Source organism: Nicotiana attenuata, unplaced genomic scaffold, assembly GCF_001879085.1.
Source record: "Nicotiana attenuata strain UT unplaced genomic scaffold, NIATTr2, whole genome shotgun sequence".
NCBI classification, from domain to species: Eukaryota; Viridiplantae; Streptophyta; class Magnoliopsida; order Solanales; family Solanaceae; genus Nicotiana; species Nicotiana attenuata.
The window spans coordinates 767,141-788,222 of NW_017670313.1; positions in this window are offsets into that span (position 1 = coordinate 767,141).

The following is a 21,082-nucleotide window of genomic DNA, read 5'->3' on the forward strand; positions in this document are numbered from 1 at the left end:
ACTCGAAATGGGATTAATTATTCATTTTTTATTCAAAGTCGCCACTTGGGATGGTTTGTTTTCTGGTGTCCCAAGTCACCGGTTTATTTTGAATCCCAAATCAAGGAAAATTTCGACTTTCCTTGTGAAGTCTGCGAACCAGCAATTCTGAATAAGGAATTCTGTTAACCCGGGGAAAGGTGTTAGGCACCCCCGGATTCCGTGGTTCTAGCATGGTCGCTTATACTATTACAACTGGCCTATTATCTGATTTTAATACATGTTCAAACCTATAGTGCAATTTTAAATTATTTACCGCTTTTAGTTAATTTTAAGGAAGATTGAACGTCGTCTAAAACATATTTTTGGATCGCGTCACATGAAATGCACCCGCAATCCGAAACACATTTTATTCAACGTTTTAGGATTTGGATTTGGGTCACATGAAATGCACACCCGAGTTTAGGAAGGTAATATTATTAATAACGCGCCTAAAGCAACTACGCGTTGTTAACTTTGCGAGGGCCATGGGAATTTGCTAAATGGCACGCCTCGAACTCTAAGTATTTTAAAGGAAATAATTAAAAGAGAGCCACGCATTTGTGATTTTATTTGGCGTGGCGCACCTCAATTCCATTTATAAAGGATATTCCAAATAAGGCTCGTGGGCCATAAACTATGAGTTATCTAATTAGAGCTCATCTTAAATTATTTAAAAGGAGCTTAATCAATACTAATTGTACCTAAAGGTTCCATTTAAACTAACCCCGAATGGTTTTTATGGAAAGAAAGCTAATCTATTACATGGGAAGGGCTGAACTAATAAAAGAGGACTGAAGGTCCACTTAAAGGAGCGGCCCAGTTCTTGTCGAAAGAGGTTGTCAAGCTTGGGCCCAAAAATGAGCCCAATTTTGAAACTTCAACAGGCTTAAATGTGGGACTCAATAACGAGTCCCTATAGGCCCAGAACTAGCAAAATTAATCAATACAAACATTCAGTGGCCAATATAGGTATGGATGACATCTGGGCTCGTTTGTTATGCAACTGGGCCAACATTTGGCCCAGTTCTTATGGTCTAAATGGTCCAGATCAGGACATAATAATACCAAACACAAATTGATACCAACACATGAACATGAGATTAAAAGATTTGAATTTCTTATTTAAACTCTGTGACACAAATTAACCAAACACATTCAAATTCATTTTAAACAAACGCCTGGGCCTAAGGATGAGCCCAAACTCGAACAAGGATCACTTCCAATAAGGACAAGATCCTTAGCTCAAATTTGCTACTCAACTCACAGGCCAACCTCTTTTAGTTTCACTTTTCAAATACAAATAAACGGACAGACTGCAGGAGTAAAATGTTCAAAACTAAAGAAAATGTATGAACAACTGAATTTTAGATTTACAGATTTCCAAACTCGAAACGAATGACCACAAGAACCAGGGCAATGGAAATTAGCCACTGAATGTATAGATCAGGATTTAACTAAGAATAACTTTAGAAAATCTATTCACCACAGCATTGATACTTGTACACACAAACATATTAATCTTATAGTTATCTTCATGCTCACATAATATTCTAAATTTAAACTAACATTTAAGACATGACAGCAAAACCCTGAAAACACTTAGAAGAGAGCAGTACTATTATAGATTAAACTCTCAATGATTTCCATGCTTCATGATCAACAAAAGCTCACGTATTGTAGCATAACTACTGAAAACATATCATACTTATACCTACATGGACAGTAATAGAAGCTGACAGTTCCCAAAATGATTTCTACATTTAGCTAACATGAATTGCTAAAATTAACCTATACTAAAGCTAAAATTACCAAATCAGAATGAGTTCAACAGTCCATAGTCAATTACAACATGAAAACTTGCTACTTAAATAGAAATCGACTAAACTATACTATGAATAGGTAAAGGGGTTATGAACACCATGCAAGAGACACAGGCTATGGCATAATATTGCTTTCATTTCATCTTTAAATTGGACCTTACATAGTGAGGGATTCAGAAACTTGTACCTGGAAATTAAAGGAAAAGGAGTAAGGAAGTAGCAACAACAATAAAACAGTAGCTTCAGCTAGAAATCAACTCCAACCAGCAGAGATTTAGAAGCCAAAACCAAACTCATGTAACACTCTTCAACAAATAGATTTAGCCCAGCTTTTAAGACCAAATAGAGTGAAACAACAGATCCTTTTCAAATCCTAGAGAATCGATCTCAACTTCTGATTCAAACCATTTTTAACTCTCACAAAAATCACCAGTTATTTCAGGGATTGAAAATTTCAGGAATCAAAGAGGGGAAAATTCAGTAGAACAGTACTTTTAGCTCTCAAATTTTCAGCAGTCTGTATTTCTGTATTTTAGCTCTTAAAATTCTCTAAAATCTGATCTCTGGGGTCCCTCCCTTCTCTTGCAAGATAAGAATACAATGCCTTTATAGGCAAGCAAGTAGGGCAACCTGAAGGTTTTATTTTACCCCTTAGGTCCCGGATTTTATGACTTGTTTTCCAAGTTAACATCTAAAATTTAACTATAGGCCCTTGCTAGATGCTTCTAGGGGTTTCTTAGGCAGTTAGGGCAAGATTCCTTGAACTCTATTCCCCAATTTACCCTTAGCAAACCTGTAATTTATCTTTTACCCCTTCCTTTTAGACCCCTCTAGTTTTTAGACTGACAATTAAACCCTAAGACCCCTTGAAATATGACAAACAGGATTACTCAAATGCCAGGGCCTCAAACAGATCAAAAGATGAAAAATCTTAAAAGAAAATGCAGAAATTTAACAACTGGAAACAAATTAAACATGAATCAAACCTACAAGCATTCACACCATCATTTAACAAGAAACTCAATTATAAAACATATCGCAATTAAACTAAGCAGTGATTTAAACAAGTCTAAACCTATATTAAACAACACAAAACACTCAAGCTTATTAACCATAGAAATTAAAACAAAACAAAAGGGTCAAGATTTATACAGTTCAATTAACAGGGGAAACAGGAACAAAATTTAATTGAAACTTCAACTCAAGGGAAAGAGGTGAGGAAGAATCGAATTGAACGAAAAATCAAAAGAAGCGAATAAATCCTTACCTATTTGGACAGAAACGAAACGTACTCAAACCATTGATTTCGTCCCCAATAATGTCACCCACTTGTTCATAGTAAGAACAAATAAGTAGCGTTATTGAAGGATGAGACCAATCAAACCTTGAAAAATAAACCCCACGCATCAGTGGTCTGGACTTCTGAACCCTAGATCTAAAATTCGAACGATTTGGGGGTTTTTTGAGAGAGGCTGATCATAGATTGGTGGAGAGGAGGTGATAGGGGTTCAAGGGTGTGATTTTGGGTTTGAAAGGAGGCGGCGCCGCCACCGGAGAAATCGTGGCGGCGCTAGGTTCATGGCTTCAAATCAATGTTCGACGGATTCAGGCGAGTTTTAAGGGAAAACACTGGTGAATTCGAGATGAGGAGGTCAAGGTGGGCTTGTGATATGAATTTGGTTGGGATTGGACGCCGGTCGCCGCCGTAGGCGATTTCCGGCAGGCGACAGGCGGCGGAGGCGGTGGGGGAGACTGTGGCAGCTAGGGTTTTTGGGGTCTCTAGGGTTTGGGGGAGAGAGACGGGTGACCATGGGGTATGGGGGTGCGTTTGGATATATATATATTAAGTGACCCTAGCTTCCTGGCCGTTAGATCATGAACCCTTGACGGCCAGGATTGATCAAGGGAAAACGGGGTCGTTTCAATGGCTGGGGAGATGGACCGGACTGGGGTGTAAATTTGGGCCAGGTTTGGGCGTTTTGAACGGGTCTCGGGGGTTGAACATTTGGGCTTGAAGCACTAAATCCTGGATTGGCCCAAATTGACACTTCTTTCTTTATTTCCTTTTTTATTATTTTCTTTTCTTTTTCTTTTCAAATTGAAACAAAAACTAAAACTAACTCTAAAAAACTAAATTAACCTACCAAATTATATTAAGCTCTAATTAATAATCAACACAATTAATTAAATACCAAATTAAAGAAAACTAACAAGATTCAAAGCTAAAAATTAAACAAAGCAAAATAAATCAATTTTTGTGATTTTTTTGTATTTTGTAAAACCCTAATTACTAATTAATCTAAAATATGTAAAATTAAATCCTACATGCAAATGCAATACGTATTTCTGTATTTTCCATGAATTATATAAATTAAAAATGCACACAGAAATGCAAACAAACATGAAAATTATGCAATTAAATCCTAAAAATCAAATAATTAAAAGAAAGATCCTAATTTTAAGAGTCTTGTAGGAGTAAATCATGCGAGGCAAAAATCACGTGCTCACAGCTGCCCTCTTTGCTCGGAGACACGAAGGGTTTTCGGGCAAAGATAAAATGAGCAATTATGAGGGATTTTTGCCAGCTTGGCACTCCATGAGAAGCATTTTTGAAAAAAGTCTGACTGAACCTTGCTTCAGAGGTTGCCTACATATCCTTGGCTACAAAGGAATCGGGTTAGTGTAGTTCTGGAATTTTTGGTAGCTGGGACTACCGGGAGCTGTGATTTCACTACTGATGCTGCTGCTACTGCTTGCTGACCTCCTTATTACACCGAAAAAGGAAAATCAAAAGCTAAGATAGCTAGGCCTAACAGCTACGAGTTAGAAGATTCCTATCTATAAATCTCTTGAAGCTTGATCTTGAGTCTTGGCTAGCTCTTGCTGCAGACTCTGATCTGAATTTTGATGCTCGTCAACTGCATGTGATGGTTCTTTCTTTCAGCTTTTGGACCAGAGCGGGACACGCGAAGCTTGTGACTTTAATCAAATTTTGAGCAGCCCGCATCCTTGTCTGTTTCAGCACTTTGAATTTACTTCTTTTTTGTTCTTTTCTTCTTTTCCTTTATTCTAGATTGAGACTCATTCTTTTGGTCATCTTGAATCCTGTGCCTTGAGGTAAAACCTGTTCAGACACCAAAACAAACAAACGAACGAAATTTTCTGCCCCAGTTTTCACTAGGAAAATTTTGTGAGTTATTTGCGACACAAATCTAAGCTATTTTTTTTATAAAAGTCAGGATTGTGTATCCTTGGGAATAGGGAGTGAAACCCTAAATTACCAGATTATGCTGGGAGGCTGACCGGGTTATGCCGGAAAGAAAAGGGACCTCGGGTTATGCCGGGGAAGTCCACGGGTTACGCCGGGAGAAAAGAAGAAAAAAAAAGGGTCCCTGGGTTATGCCAGGGAGGTCCACGGGTTATGCCGGGATAAAAAAAAAGTCCTTGGGTTATGCCAGGGAGGTCTTCGGGTTATGCCGGGATAAAATAAAAAGGTCCTGCCAGGGAACGAAAGGAAAAGGTCCTCAGGTTATGTTGGGGAGGTCCACGGATTATGCCGGGAGAAAAGGGAAAAAGTCCTCGGGTTATGCCTGGGAGATCCACGGGTTATGCCGGGAGAAAAGACAAAGGCCCCTGGGTTATGCCAGGGAGGTCCACGGGTTACGCCGGGATAAAAGAATAAAGGTCCTTGGTTTATGCCAGGGAGGTCCACGGGTTATGGCGGGAGAAAAGAAAAAAGGGTCCTTGGGTTATGCCAGCGAGGTCCACTGGTTATGCCGGGATAAAAGAAAAAAGCTCCTTGGGTTATGCCAGGGAGGTCCACGGGTTATGCCGGGATAAAAGAAAACAGGTCCTTGGATTATGCCAGGTAGGTCCTCAGGTTATGCCGGGATTAAAAGAAAAAAGCTCCTTGGGTTATGCCAGGGAGGTCCACGGGTTATGCCGGGATAAAAGAAAAAAGGTCCTTGGGTTATGCCAGGGAGGTCCTCGGGTTATGCCGGGATAAAAGAAAAAGTCCTTGGGTTATGCCAGGGAAGTCCTCGGGTTATGCCGAGATTAAAAAAAAAAAAAGAAAGAAGAAAAAAGCTCCTTGGGTTATGCCAGGGAGGTCCTCGGGTTATGCCGGGATTAAAAGAAAAACGCTCCTTGGGTTATCCCAGGGAGGTCCACGGGTTATGCCGGGATAAAAGAAAAAGTCCTTGGGTTATGCCAGGGAGGTCCTCGGTTTATGACGGGATTAAAAGAAAAAAGCTCCTTGGGTTATGCCAGGAAGGTCCTCGGGTTATGCCGGTATTACAAGAAAAAAGCTCCTTGGGTTATGCCAGGGAGGTCCACGGGTTATGCCGGGATAAAAGAAAAAGTCCTTGGTTATGCCAGGGAGGTCCACGGGTTATGCCGGGATTAAAAGAAAAAACCTCCTTGGGTTATCCCAGGGAGGTCCTCGGGTTATGCCGGGATTAAAAGAAAAAAGCTTCTTGGGTTATGCCAGAGAGGTCCACGGGTTATGCCGGGATAAAAGAAGAAGTCCTTAGGTTATGCCAGGGAACGAAAGGATAAGGTCCTCGGGTTATGTCGGGGAGGTCCACGGGTTATGCCGGGAGAAAAGGAAAAAAGTCCTCGAGTTATGCCGGGGAGATCCACGGGTTATATCGGGATAAAAGAAAAAGTCCTTGGGTTATGCCAGGGAGGTCCACGGGTTATGCCGGGATAAAAGAAAAAAGGTCCTTGAGTTATGCCAAGGAGCGAAAGGAAAAGGTCCTCGGGTTATGCCGGGGAGGTCCACGGGTTATGCCGGGATATCTAGGGAATGGGGCCCTATGCTACCATGATTTTGAATTATATTTTTTTACATTCTTCATTTCATTTTTAGTAGAAAATGCAAGAAAGAATTTGGAGGAAATTTCCTTTTTGGTCGGTTCCCTGCTGCAAAGCTGTTTCAGCATTTGCGCATTTTCTTTCCCTTTTGGTTGCACCTACTTCTTGCACGGTTGCTTGAATTGCACCTGTTTCAAATTTTCAAACAAAGAACAATTGTTAGTTTGAAATGGTGGTTGGTTTTGTGGCCTTGATCATCTCAATTGCTTGATCTCGGCCCAGCTTCTGTTGAGCTGCTTGCTGGTTTTGAAGATTAATCTCTCTCTCAAACCGAAGGGCTCAACTTTTTAGTTCTCATGACGACTTGCCCGCGTGGGGCTTTAGCCCTTTTACTTTATTCTGCCTTCAGGACCTTTGTCCTTGACTTTCTTTTCTTTTTCAATAACTTTGCTTTCAGAGCATCAAACATCATGGCCAGTCGGGATCGGTTTGACGCACCAACTGAGGCTGGGTACTTTTCTTTGGCTTTTGCTAGGCAGAGCCCTGTAAAGCCAGTCTTGCCACCTTTTCTTTGTATTAGTTCCGGGAACAGAGTAGACCGAAAGAGATTCAAGGAAAAAGTAAATAAAAGGCAAGAAAATGAATTCAAAGAGAAGTGTCCCTTTCCGGGAGAAAGGAAGGACTTATCTGGGGTGCATGCAGGCTTCAAATAGACATGACATGCTTCTTGGTCTGGATGCCCGACCCGCACAAACTTTCCCAACGTCTCATTAACTCATTGATCCGTGTTTCAAAACCGGGGAATCTTGCCAGGACCCTTTTAGTGGTGGAAATGTCTTCTTTTCGACCGACGGCGCCCTTTGCGGGTTTTCACCAATCGACCTCTCTCATTTCTCTTCTCACCGTCGTCCGATAGTGCTCTTTACAAGTTTTCACTAAACGGGCTCTCTCAACTTCAATTTCTCTGCTCACCGTCGCCTTATGGTGCCCGTAGGTTTTCACCGATAAGACTCTCTCATTTTATTTCTCTCAGTTTGATTGTATCATATTCCCACAATGGTGTTTTCCGATCCCTACGCCTGTGCCAATTGATCAGAAGGACTTGGACAAGGTTTGGGTAAAAAGAATCTAGATGGAGTTACAACTTTGGAACCATTATGGTAGGCTCATTGTCGAGCCATTATATCATCTGCCCCAGTTTCACTTTTTTGGGATTTTTATTTTGGTGTGACTGAACCCTAGAGAGAGGCTGCCTACGTATCCTTTCGGAATCAAGTCGAACGTAGTTCAGGCAACTTTGTTTTTGATTTTCTTTTGTTTTTCTATTTTGTTTTTTTTCTTTTTTCTTTCTTTTTCTTTCTTTTTATTTTCATTTTCATTTCATTTTCTTTTTCCACTCTCTTTCTTTTTCATCTTTTCTCTTCTTTTTTTTATTTTTTTTATTTTCTTTTCCTTTTCTTTTTTTTTCATTTCGTTTTTCAATAACACTTTTAGGTTCCAAAGAGGGTAATCAAAGAATGGGAGCCGGCTCCAAGGGTTTGCAAAGGGTTGATAGTGTTTGGGTAGCGAGAATGAAAGCCTTCGTCATCCCAACCAAAGAATATTAGAACTATACGGAGGATCCAACATAGTACCTTTTCACTGCATTTGCATTGACAGTCGATTCAGGGACATTTCCTTCGATGTGCCCCAAGTACAACGCACTCCTTTGGCAGTGCTCTTGTTGCAATGTATGGAACTTCCCACTCTGGAACCAATTTTTCTTCAGCTGTTCCAAATTTTTGTTTTATTTCCTCAAACTTATCTTCTTTGCATTTCGACTCTTGATTCATTATTTCGAAGTCTGACAACGTTTTGGGATCTGGGCATGAAGTCCGCAAGCATGTCATGTTATTGAAATATGCATTTAACAGAACTGAAAAAAGAATAAGAAAAACAACAAGATTAAGAAAAGAGACATTCCTGGACAATGAAATATTAATTTCATTTGATTTTTGATTTCATTTTTTTATTTTTTTTTATGAGAGAAGGGTTTACATCACAAAGTAAGACAACAGAGTAAACATCCGGATCACACCCTGAGATAATCCGGCTGTAGAAAGGATAGCAAGACTGGCTACCGAGACTCCCGTCTAATAGGGAACTTTCACGCTTGGCAACCATTTTTCGGCCTTTCTTCTTTTTCGGCCATGGCTGCAATGGCCTTCAGTGCCGAATCAAATTCCTCAGCTTCATCCGACTATTGGCCTGATGTTGTGGACAGGCAATAGATTGATCATCACATCAGGTGTTTCTTCATCCCGAAAAATCAAGTCTTCAACTACCCTCTGGTCAACAGTCCTTTGTACTGTGCCCCACTGCTCCAGAGTGGTATTCACATCTAGCATCGGCTCGGTGCGAGGGGGATCGGGGTTTGGCCGGTTTGGGGCCACTGGCTACTGCAGACCTCGCCTGACTAGCTTTTGGAACAAGCCCGAGTATGATTCACCAATAGGGGGTGAAGTGATTCTTTTTAAAAGGCTCTTTTGGGCGAGGATTGTACTGGGGAACATTTAGTTTGAACCACCCGAAACAAAAGGAAAATCAAGCTAGGAGATGACTCGTAATAGATCCGGCTGTTGGATCCTGGACCCACCCGACCTGGGGATTACATGGAGCTTGGTAAAGATGGGCATTTCCGGGAGGTGGAGCTCGGTTTTGTGTATAATGTTGTGGCCGTGAGCAATGTCACGCATTCATCACCGCATACCAACAAAACCAACCACATGAACAAAACCTGGCTAATTTGCTCACACCAACAAACTTGTTAGTTTTGAGACATTTGACATATAGGAAATCGCACGTTGGGATGCAATGCACCTAACAGTTAAATGCTTCTACCGTGTGTTTGAACGGTTGCATGATTCATCCCGGCCTTAACTAACCCTTTGAGTTTAAAAAAAACTTCTCTTTTTTTTCCTTTTTTTTTGAATTTTCTAAGGAAAGATTTCTAAAGAAGGAACTAAAGGAAAATATTTTTTGATTTTTTTTGAAAATTGGGGTCGTAACTGATGAGTTTGCCTACGTATCTCACATCCGGTGAGAATCAGACCCGCGTAGTTCGGTCAGTTTTGACAGAATAGGGGAAACATGGCACTTGAAAATTTTTGCTCATTTTGAAATGACTTTTCTTTTTTTTCCTTTTTTTTTCCAAAATTTCGGCAGAGTTTCAGAATTTTCTAAATACCTACCTCTCACTCTCTTTTTTTGTTGATTTTCTTTTTCCCCAAAGGAGTCGCCAGAGCTGTCACACCTCTTTTTTTACACACCACCCCGAAGGATAGTATATAAAGGAGTTTTTCCAATTTAAGTGAAATTATTCGAAATGGGATTATTTATTTATCAGAGTCGCCACTTGGGAAAGTTTATTTGGTGTCCCAAGTTACCGGTTTATTTTGAATCCCAAATCGAGGACAATTCGACTTTTCTTGTGAAGTTTGCGAACCAGAAATTCTGACTAAGGAATTCTGTTAACTCGGGGGAAGGTGTTAGGCACCCCCGGATTCCGTGGTTCTAGAACGGTCGCTTAAACCATTACAATTGGCCTATTATCTGATTTTAATACATGTTCAATCCTATAATGCAATTTTTTTAATTATTTACCGCTTTTAATTAATTTTAAAGAAGGTTGAACGTCGTCAAAAACATGTCTTTGGATCGCGTCACATGAAATGCACCCGGAATCCAAAACACATTTTATTCAACGTTTTAGGATTTGGATTTGGGTCACATGAAATGCACACCCGAGTTTAAGAAGGTAATATTATTAAATAACGCGCCTAAAGCGACTACGCGTTGTTAACTTTGCGGGGGCCATGAAAATTCGCTAACTGGCACGTCCCGAGTTCTAAGTATTTTAAAGGAAATAATTAAAAGAGGGCCACATATTTGGGGTTTTATTTGGCGCGGCGCACCTCAATTCCATTTTTAAAGGATATCCTAACTAAAATTCGGGAGGGCCACGAACTATTATTATCTATTAGGGTTGCCTCCGCTCTAATCAAGGGGCTTAATTAATTAATACTAAATATAATTGAAGTCCAAAGTAATTAATTAAGGGCTTACACGGGGAAAGGATTAATTATTTTATTCAAAGAGGCTAGGCCCAGCACAAAGGAGCCAGCAGCCCAACAAAAGAGAAATAGCCTGGGTCGCATTTAAAGGGACGGTCAAGCTTGGGCCTAAGATTAGGCCCAGATTCGAATCAAGACAATGGTTATAACTGGGCCAGCGCTTGGCCCAGTTCTTGTGATCCAACGAGATTCATGCCCAGATCATAATGCAAACATAAATTGACACCAATACATAACATGAAATCTTAAGGATTTGAATTCTGATTTACATCCTTTGACACAAATTAACCAAACACAATCAGATTCATTTTAAACACGCCCGAGCCTGAGAATGAGCCCAAATTCGAACAAGGATAGCTTCCAATAAGGACAAGATCCTTTGCTCGAATCTGCAATTCAACTCACAGGCCAACCCTTTAGTTTCACTTTTTAATTACAAATACATGGACACAACTATGAGTCATGACTGTTGAAACATTAAATAAATATGTACACTATTGATTTATCCTTCAGAAAACAATCTAATTTCTCCAACTTATTGGATAACTCCTAAAGCTGGTATCAAACAGTTCAAGCAAGAATACTAAGGACGGATTGGCCATTGTAAAGCCCTAATCCCAAAGATAGCTCTCTATAAACAGAAAACTTATCACATGAAATGATCAAATAAAACACCATTTAATTGAACTTTACAAACTGTAGTTACCAATTGTTACCCTCTAGAAAATAGCCTATATACTTAACCTAGCAAAACTGACTTGAGATCAACACTTAATAAAAAAAGCAATGAGAGATCAGATGCAGTAGACTTCATAAACAAAATACAGGACTGTTTAATTAACACCATCCACCCGAATGTCCTTTCCAGTCTAATTAGAACAATATAACAAAACTCTAAATCTTACAACTGATCAAGTAAGAACTATTACACTCAATTTCATGTAAGAACCCTATTAATTACAGCCATCATAATAAACATTCATTATACTAAACAAATCAGAAAAAATCATGTGATATGGAAACAATGGCATTAAGCTAAAAGCCAAGACATGTTGAAGCCATTTTCATTTCATTCAGCAAGTCAAAACTTCATACATGGTTTCAAGTTCAGAAGTGTATACCTGGAACAGAAATAAATGAATAAGAAGAGTGAGGTCAACAATCAACAAGCAAGGACAGGAATCAACAGCAATGACAACCCCAGACTTAGTGAATGAAACCAGCAAAATCGACTCAAAATTCAATGGAACAGTAGTTTCCAGCACAATTTGATCACAAAAACCTTCCAAAATAATACCAAACCAGCTCAAATCCTATCGCTGCATACTATTGTTTTTAGAACTTAACAAATTCAACAACTACTGAAGCTCAATGGAACAGTGGAGAATTTTTTAGCCGTTTATATTCTTTCTGATGTCATAGCTCTTGGATTCTAAAGTCTGTATTTTAGATCTTCTAATTCTCTCGGTTCTATTAGGTCTCTCCTCTCTTGCTTCAAGACATGGGACTGATGGGTCCCTATAAATTGATTGCTCATCTTCCCGGTGGACCACGATCTCTTGATCCTCATGATCGAACTTTACCATCTGATGAAGAGTAGAGGGCACAACCCCCGCTGCATGGATCCATGGCCTCCCCAAAAGAAGGTTGTAGGAGGTGTCCATGTCTAGAACCTGGAAGGTTACTTCAAAGTCTACTGCGCCGATGGTCAGAATTAGATCGATCTCTCCAATCGTGTCCCTTTTTATACCATCGAAGGCTCGTACGCAGACATTGTTGGGTCGGATTCTTTCAGTCCCAATTTCCATGCGCTGTAAAGTTGAGAGTGGGCAGATGTCTACCCCAGAACCTCCGTCCACCATAACCCTATTCACGTAGTACCCTTCGCATTTGACTGTTAGGTGCAGGGCTTTGTTATGTGCGGCTCCTTCTGAGGGCAAGTCATTTTTACTGAAGGAGATCTGGTTGATTGCGATAAATCTTTCTGCCATTCTCTCCAACTGCTCTACAGAAGTCTCGACAGGCACATAGGCTTCGTTAAGGGTTTTGATCAATACCTTCTGATGTTCGGTGGAGATCATCAACAGAGATAATAAAGAGACTAGTTCGGGAGATTTTCAAAGCTGGTCGATCACCTCATAATCCGCCATTTTCATCTTTTGAAAGAAGGCTTCCGCTTCTTCGGCACCCACGGGCTTCTTAGATGGGAAGCGCTTTCTAGTGGCATTGTTCACCTCTTCCAAATTGAAATACTTTTCAGCTGGGTTATTTTCTTGAACTTCTCCCGAGATTTCTTTGCCCATATAGGTCACCACTGATTTGTTGTAATTCCAGGGCACAACGGCAGGATCTGTCATAGGCTTCTGTGGCGCGCGGCCAATAACCACGGGCTCACTCAGCCTTGGTGGATTAATTGGCCCCCGCATCACATAAGCTCCCTTGGGCACATGCATTTGGGTTGTCTTGTTCAGCTGGAACCTCCTGGGAGGACTCAAAGTCATCTGCTTTTCTTTGCGGCCTCGAGGGATATAGAGAACAACATCTTTGGGAGGCGTTGCCCTAGTTTCAACTTCAATCTTGTTTTTCGACTTTGGAGGGGTGGTTTTGTTCTTTTTCTCCCCTTTGTCTTGCTTCGGGGCAGCTTTTGGTTTCCTTTCCACATCCGCGATGGCAATGATGACCTTCAACGCTGGGTTAAATTCCTTGTCCTCACAAATCATTCCGATTACCGGCCCGTTGTTGTGGGCTGGCAGTGGGTTGTTGGTCACATTGGGAATATCTTCATCCCTCAGCACTATCTTCCTTTGTTCTATCAAATCTTCCACGGCTCTCTTCAAAGTCAAACAATTTTCTGTATCATGCCCCTCAGCTCCTGAGTGATAAGCGCATCGGGTGCCACGTTAGTAAGAGGGTGATTCTGGGTTTGCCTATTTGGGGGTACGGGCTGCAACAAACCCATTTGGACCAATTTTGGGAACAGGCTAGAATAGGACTCGCCAATTGGTGTGAAATTTGTTTTCCTTGGCGGCTCCCGAGCACGGAAGTTATTTTGTGGAGGTCGGGGATTGTAGTGGGCTTGGTAAGGAGGCTGGTTTCTATGAAATGGAGCTTGGTTCAGGTTGGCTTGTTGTTGTGGCCGGACATAAGGTTGAGCATTCATGACCGTGTATGGCTGAGGAGCATAGGCCACGTCTTGGTGGGGGTAATAGTGCGGCGGGGTTCTTTCTGGGAAAAAGGATCTGGGAGTACGGTGTTTTCTTGCACCCGACGCTGCCATGGATGTTTCTTCCTTTTTCTTGCCCTTTGCTACTCCTCCAGACCCACCCTGAATGGCTTGGGAGGTAGCTCTGATAGCGGATTGTCTTAGAATTCGACCCATTTTTAACCCATTTTCAACCATTTTGCCAATCTTGATGGCTTCAGCGAACGGTTTACCCATTGCGGACATCATATTTTGGAAATAGTCAGCTTCCTGAGCTTGGAGGAAAACTGTGACCATTTCAACCTCATCCATCGGAGGCTTTACCCTAGAGGCCTGCTCACGCCATTTAACTGCGTACTCTCGGAAGCTTTCCGAGGATTTCTTCTTCAAGTTTGTCAATGAGTTCCTATCTGGAGCAATATAGATATTGTACTGGAACTGCCTGACGAAATCTCTAGCAAGATCATCCCAGATGTGCCAGCGGGATATGTCTTGGTCCATGTACCATTTAGATGCGATGCCAATCAGACTTTCCCCGAAATAGGCCATGAGGAGTTCTTCCTTTCCACCGGCTCCTCGCAGCTGGTTGCAATATCTCTTGAGATGAGCAATAGGATCACCGTGTCCATCATACTTCTCAAATTTTGGGGTTTTGAATCCCAATGGTAAGTGCATATGAGGGAACATGCATAAATCAGCATAGGACACACTCTTCTGCCCACTCAAACCTTGTATGTTCTTGAGGCTTTGTTCCATACTCNCGGGGCGGGGGGGGGGGCAGTGTACCGGGATACAGAAGCTTCACCGACTTAGCAACTTGTCCGAACCTCGTTCTAAAATGGGATAAGACTCTAGACAGAAGAGAAGTCACATGAAGTGCACCCTTCTCCATGATGTAGAAGACTCAGAGAGAGGAAGGGTTTCGTAGCAGTTTATATATACAATTCACCAAATATCAAAGCGGTAAAGCATTTAGCACATTAGGATGAAACATGTAGGAAAATCAGATAAAGCCAATCATAACAGCTATTCTAAGCTCATATTCTTAAACCCTGAACCGAAGTTCTGGGTTTGTATCCCCAGCAGAGTCGCCAGAGCTTTCACACCTCCTTTTTTACACACTACTCCCGAAGGGTAGTATATAAGGGAGTTTTTTCAATTAAAGTGACATTATTCGAAATGGGATTAATTTTTCATTTTTTATTCAGAGTCGCCACTTGGGATGGTTTATTTTCTGGTGTCCCAAGTCACCGGTTTATTTTGAATCCCAAATCGAGGAAAATTTCGACTTTCCTTGTGAAGTCTGCGAACCTGAAATTCTGAATAAGGTATTCTGTTAACCTGGGGGAAGGTGTTAGGCACCCCCGGATTCCGTGGTTCTAGCACGGTCGCTTAAACTATTACAACTGGCCTATTATCTGATTTTAATACGTGTTCAAACCTATAGTGCAATTTTAAATTATTTACCGCTTTTAATTAATTTTAAGGAAGATTGAAGGTCGTCTAAAATATGTTTTTGGATCGCGTCACATGAAATGCACCCGCAATCCGAAACACATTTTATTCAACGTTTTAGGATTTGGATGTGGGTCACATGAAATGCACACCCGAGTTTAAGAAGGTAATATCATTCCAACTAAGGCTCGTGGGCCATAAACTATGAGTTATCTAATTAGAGCTCACCTCAAATTATTTAAAAGGAGCTTAACCAATACTAATTGTACCTAAAGGTTCCATTTAAACTAACCCTGAATGGTTTTTATGGAAAGAAAGATAATCTATTACATGGGAAGGGCTGAACTAATAAAAGAGGACTGAAGGTCCACTTAAAGGAGCGGCCCAGTTCTTGTCGAAAGAGGCTGTCAAGCTTGGGCCCAGAAATGAGCCCAATTTTGAAACTTCAACAGGCTTAAACATGGGACTCAATATCGAGTCCCTATAGGCCCAGAACTAGCGAAATTAATCAATACAAACATTCAGTGGGCCAATATAGGTATGGATGACATCTGGGCTCGTTTGTTATGCAACTGGGCCAACATTGGGCCCGGTTCTTATGGTCCAAATGGTCCAGATCAGGACATAATAATACCAAACACAAATTGATACCAACACATGAACATGAGATTAAAAGATTTGAATTTCTGATTTAAACTCTTTGACACAAATTAACCAAACACATTCAAATTCATTTTAAACAAACGCCTGGGCCTGAGGATGAGCCCAAACTCGAACAAGGATCACTTCCAATAAGGACAAGATCCTTAGCTCAAATGTGCTGCTCAACTCACAGGCCAACCTCTTTTAGTTTCACTTTTCAAATACAGATAAACGGACAGACTGCAGGAGTAATATGTTCAAAACTAAAGAAAATGTATAAACAACTAAATTTTAGATTTACAGATTTCCAAACTCAAAACGAATAACCACAAGAACTAGGGCGATGGAAATTAGCCACTGAATGCATAGATCATGATTTAACTAAGAATCACTTTAGAAAATCTATTCACCACAGCATTGATACTTGTACACACAAACATATTAATCTTATAACTATCTTCATGCTCACATAATATTCCAAATTTAAACTAACATTTAAGACATGACAGCAAAACCCTGAAAACACTTAGAAGAGAGCAGTACTATTATAGATTAAACTCTCAATGACTTCCATGCTTCATGATCAACAAAAGCTCAAGTATTGTAGCATAGCTAAACTACTGAAAACCTATCAAACTTACACCTACATGGACAGTAATAGAAGCTGACAGTTCCCAAAATGATTTCTACATTTAGCTAACATGAATTGCTAAAATTAACCTATACTAAAGCTAAAATTACCAAATCCGAATGAGTTCAACAGTCCATAGTTAATTACAACGTGAAAATTTCCTAATTTAATAGAAATCGACTAAACTATACTATGAACAGGAAAAGGGGATATGAACACCATGCAAGAGACACAGGCTATGGCATAATATTGCTTTCATTTCATCTTCAAATTGGACCTTACATAGTGAGGGCTTCAGAATCTTGTACCTGAAAATTAAAGGAAAAGGAGTAAGGAAGTAGCAACAACAATAAAATAGTAGCTTCAGCTAGAAATCAACTCCAACCTGCAGAGATTTAGAAGCCAAAACCAAACTCATGTAACACTCTTCAACAAATAGATTCAGCCCAACTTTTAAGACCAAAGAGAGTGAAACAACAGATCCTTTTCAAATCCTAGAGAATCGATCTCAACTTCTGATTGAAACCATTGTTAACTCTCACAAAAATCACGAGTTATTTCAAGGATTGAAAATTTCAGGAATCAAAGAGGGGAAAATTCAGTAGAACAGTACTTTTAGCTCTCAAATTTTCAGCAGTCTGTATTTCTGTATTTTAGCTCTTAAAATTCTCTAAAATCTGATCTCTGGGGTCCCTCCCTTCTCTTGCAAGGCAAGAATGCAATGCCTTTATAGGCAAGCAAGTAGGGCAACCTGAAGCTTTTATTTTACCCCTTAGGTCCCTGATTTTATGACTTGTTTTCCAAGTTAACATCTAAAATTTAACTGTACGCCCTTTCTAGAAGCTTCTAGGGGTTTCTTAGGCAGTTAGGGCAAGATTTCCTGAACTCTATTCCCCAATTTACCCTTAGCAAACCTGTTATTTACCTTTTACCCCTTCCTTTGAGACCCCTCTAGTTTTTAGACTGACAATTAAACCCTAAGACCCCTTGAAATGTGACAAACAGGATTACTCAAATGCCAGGGCCTCAAATAGATCAAATGATGAAAAATCTTAAAAGAAATTGCAGAAATTTAACAATTGGAAACAAATTAAACATGAATCAAACCTACAAGCATTCACACCAACATTTAACAAGAAACTCAATTATAAAACTTATCGCAATTAAACTAAGCAGTGATTTAAACAAGTCTAAACCTAAATTAAACAACACAAAACACTCAAGCTTATTAACCATAGAAATTAAAACAAAACAGAAGGGTCAAGATTTATACAGTTCAATTAACAGGGGAAATAGGAACAAAGCTTAATTCAATCTTCAACTCAAGGGAAAGAGGTGAGGAAGAATCGAATTGAAAGAGAAATCAAAAGAAGTGAAGAAATCCTTACCTATTTGGAAAGAAACAAAACAGACTCGAACCATTGATTTCATCCCCAATAATGTCACCCACTTGTTCTTAGTAAGAACAAATAAGCAGCGTTATTGAAGGACGAGACCAATCAAACCTTGAAAAATAAACCCCACACATCAGTGGTCTGGACTTCTGAACCCTAGATCTAAAATTCGAATGATTTGGGGGTTTTTTGAGAGAGACTGATCATAGATTGGTGGAGAGGAGGTGATAGGGGTTCAAGGGTGTGATTTGGGGCTTGAAAGGAGGCGGCGCCGCCACCGGAGAAACCGTGACGGCGCTAAGGTTCATGGCTTCAAATCAATGTTCAACTGATTCAGGCGAGTTTTAAGGGAAAACACTGGTGGATTCGAGATGAGGAGGTCAAGGTGTGCTTGTGGTATGAATTTGGTTGGGATTGGACGCCGGTCGCCACCGTAGGCGATTTTCGGCGGGCGACAGGCGGCGGAGGCGGTGGGGGAGACTGTGGCGGCTAGGGTTTTTTGGATCTCTAGGGTTTGGGGGTGAGAGACGGGTGACGAGGGGGTAGGGGGTGCATTTGGACATATATATATTAAGTGACCCTAGCTTCCTGGCCGTTAGATCATGAAACCTCGACGGCCAGGATTGATCAGGGGGAAACGCGGTCGTTTCAATGGCTGGGGAGATGGACCGGACTGGGGTGTAAATTTGGGCAGGGTTTGGGCATTTTGAACGGGTCTTAGGGGTTGAACATTTGGGCTTGAAGCACCAAATCCTGGATTGGCCCAAATTGACACTTCTTTCTTTATTTCCTTNTTAAACAAATACTGGCCCAAATTCAAACTTTTTCCTTTTATTTCCTTTTTATTATTTTCTTTTTCTTTTCAAATTAAAACAAAAACTAAAACTAACTCTAAAAAAACTAAATTAACCTACCAAATTATGTTAAGCTCTAATTAATAATCAACACAATTAATTAAATAGCAAATTAAAGGAAAACTAACAAAATTCAAAGATAAAAATTAAACAAAGCAAAATAAATCAATTTTTGTGATTTTTTTGTATTTTGTAAAACCCTAATTACTAATTAATCTAAAATATGTAAAATTAAATCCTACATGCAAATGCAATACGTATTTTTGTATTTTTCACGAATTATATAAATTAAAAATTCACACAAAAATGCAAACAAACATGAAAATTATGCAATTAAATCCTAAAAATTAAATAATTAAAGAAAGAAACTAATGTTAAGAGTCCTGTATGAGTAAATCACGCGAGACAAAAATCATGTGCTCACAGAGCAGCTCAGACTGCTTGATCAAATTGTGCCCGCTACTCGAGTCCTCAACGGATTAAACATGGCAAGTGAAACAACGGATGGAGAAATCATTCTTCCATTCAATGTGGCCGGCACAAACTAAAATGTCAAATTTCATGTCATCGAAGGAGACATGAGGTACAACGCCTTGTTCGGACAGCCGTGGATACATTGCACGAGAGCAGTACCGTCCACCCTCCACCAAACGATGAAATTCCGGACGAAGGATGGGATTAAAACTGTCTATGTGGAACAGCATGCGACAAAGGAAATGTTCGCGGTGCACGATGTGGCACCGGCACCGATACCTCCACTCACAAAAGTGCCGAAATGTAATCAAACTACATCTTCGATTAAGCCTGATTAAACGGAGCAAAGGACCGTACCGCGTCCTCATAAAAAGCTACTGGGACATATCGGACCTCGGAACATCGCCGACACATCCGACACTAAGGTATAACCATCTCCCTGTTCATTTTATATTTCACACTAACCCTTATGTAGGCGCCCAACCGAAGCAGCCAAAACACCAACCCAGCCCGAAGACCTTAAGGTCCTAAAGCATCCGTTGCACTCTTTTCCTTCAATCGAGCTTTTGTCCCAAAAAAGGGTTTTACTGGCAAGGTTTTTAACGAGGCAATATCCGTATGCTACCTAAGGAAGACTCGACCAGTATTCAAGGTTCTTTTTGCAATTGACCTCGAATACTGTGGGGCATCCCCCCGGAAGGTCATCTGCTCGGAATAACCAATAAACGCCAAGTGAGATCCCAATAGGAAACCTATGTATCGGGCCAAACGGTCGAACAAACCGTGTCCGTATAGCCGGGCCCCCGACGGCGAAAACATGTGTACGTTTATCAAGTAATCAAAGAATACCTTTATCAAAGCATCTCATACTCCAAAGGAAACTCATCATTCTCGCTAAAACGATTCCTCCATCAAAAACATCCCTCCATCAAAAACGTCCTCAACACTCGAGGACTGGCGTCGATAATTCAACATCTGAACGACCTCCGGGCCGGAACTCCAAACTCATAAGCCCCCAACGAGGCAACATGAAATTCACGAAACATCTCCAAGGTCGAAAGCGCCCCAAACGCTCGGGGATCGGCGTCAAAACCTCTAAAATTGCATGACCTCAGGGTCGGAATCTCCAAAGTCATAAGCCCTCAAAGAGGCAATACCAAGTTTACGAGTAACGGCTCCCGAGCCAGGATACCCTCGATGACTCAGGGAGTGTCGCCAATCATCATTCATTAAAAAACCCGAGGCCATAAGACCCCGAGCAACCAGACTCGGTCTCGTAAGACCTACATAAGGCATCAACAGTATCTGTAAGACCTCAAGCAAGGCATGAACCATACTTGTACCAAGTATCAACAAATCTGTATGACCTCAAGCAAGGCATGAACCATACGTGTACCAAGTATCTAAAAAATGTAAGACCTCAAAGGCAAGAAAATTTTGTAAGACCTTACTACAGGCATAAACTCGATCCCAAAGTAAGGCTATATATCGAACTTGTAAGACCACTAAAAAGGCATACCCTCGATATAGACGCCTAAACTACTTCACTCGGGATAAAAATGGCTCTGGCCAAGCACAAACGACCACGGTCATAAGGCTGTACCAGCCAAAATAACGCGACTCGGGGAAGCCCGACCGTCACTACAAAATCGCATGCCTTCA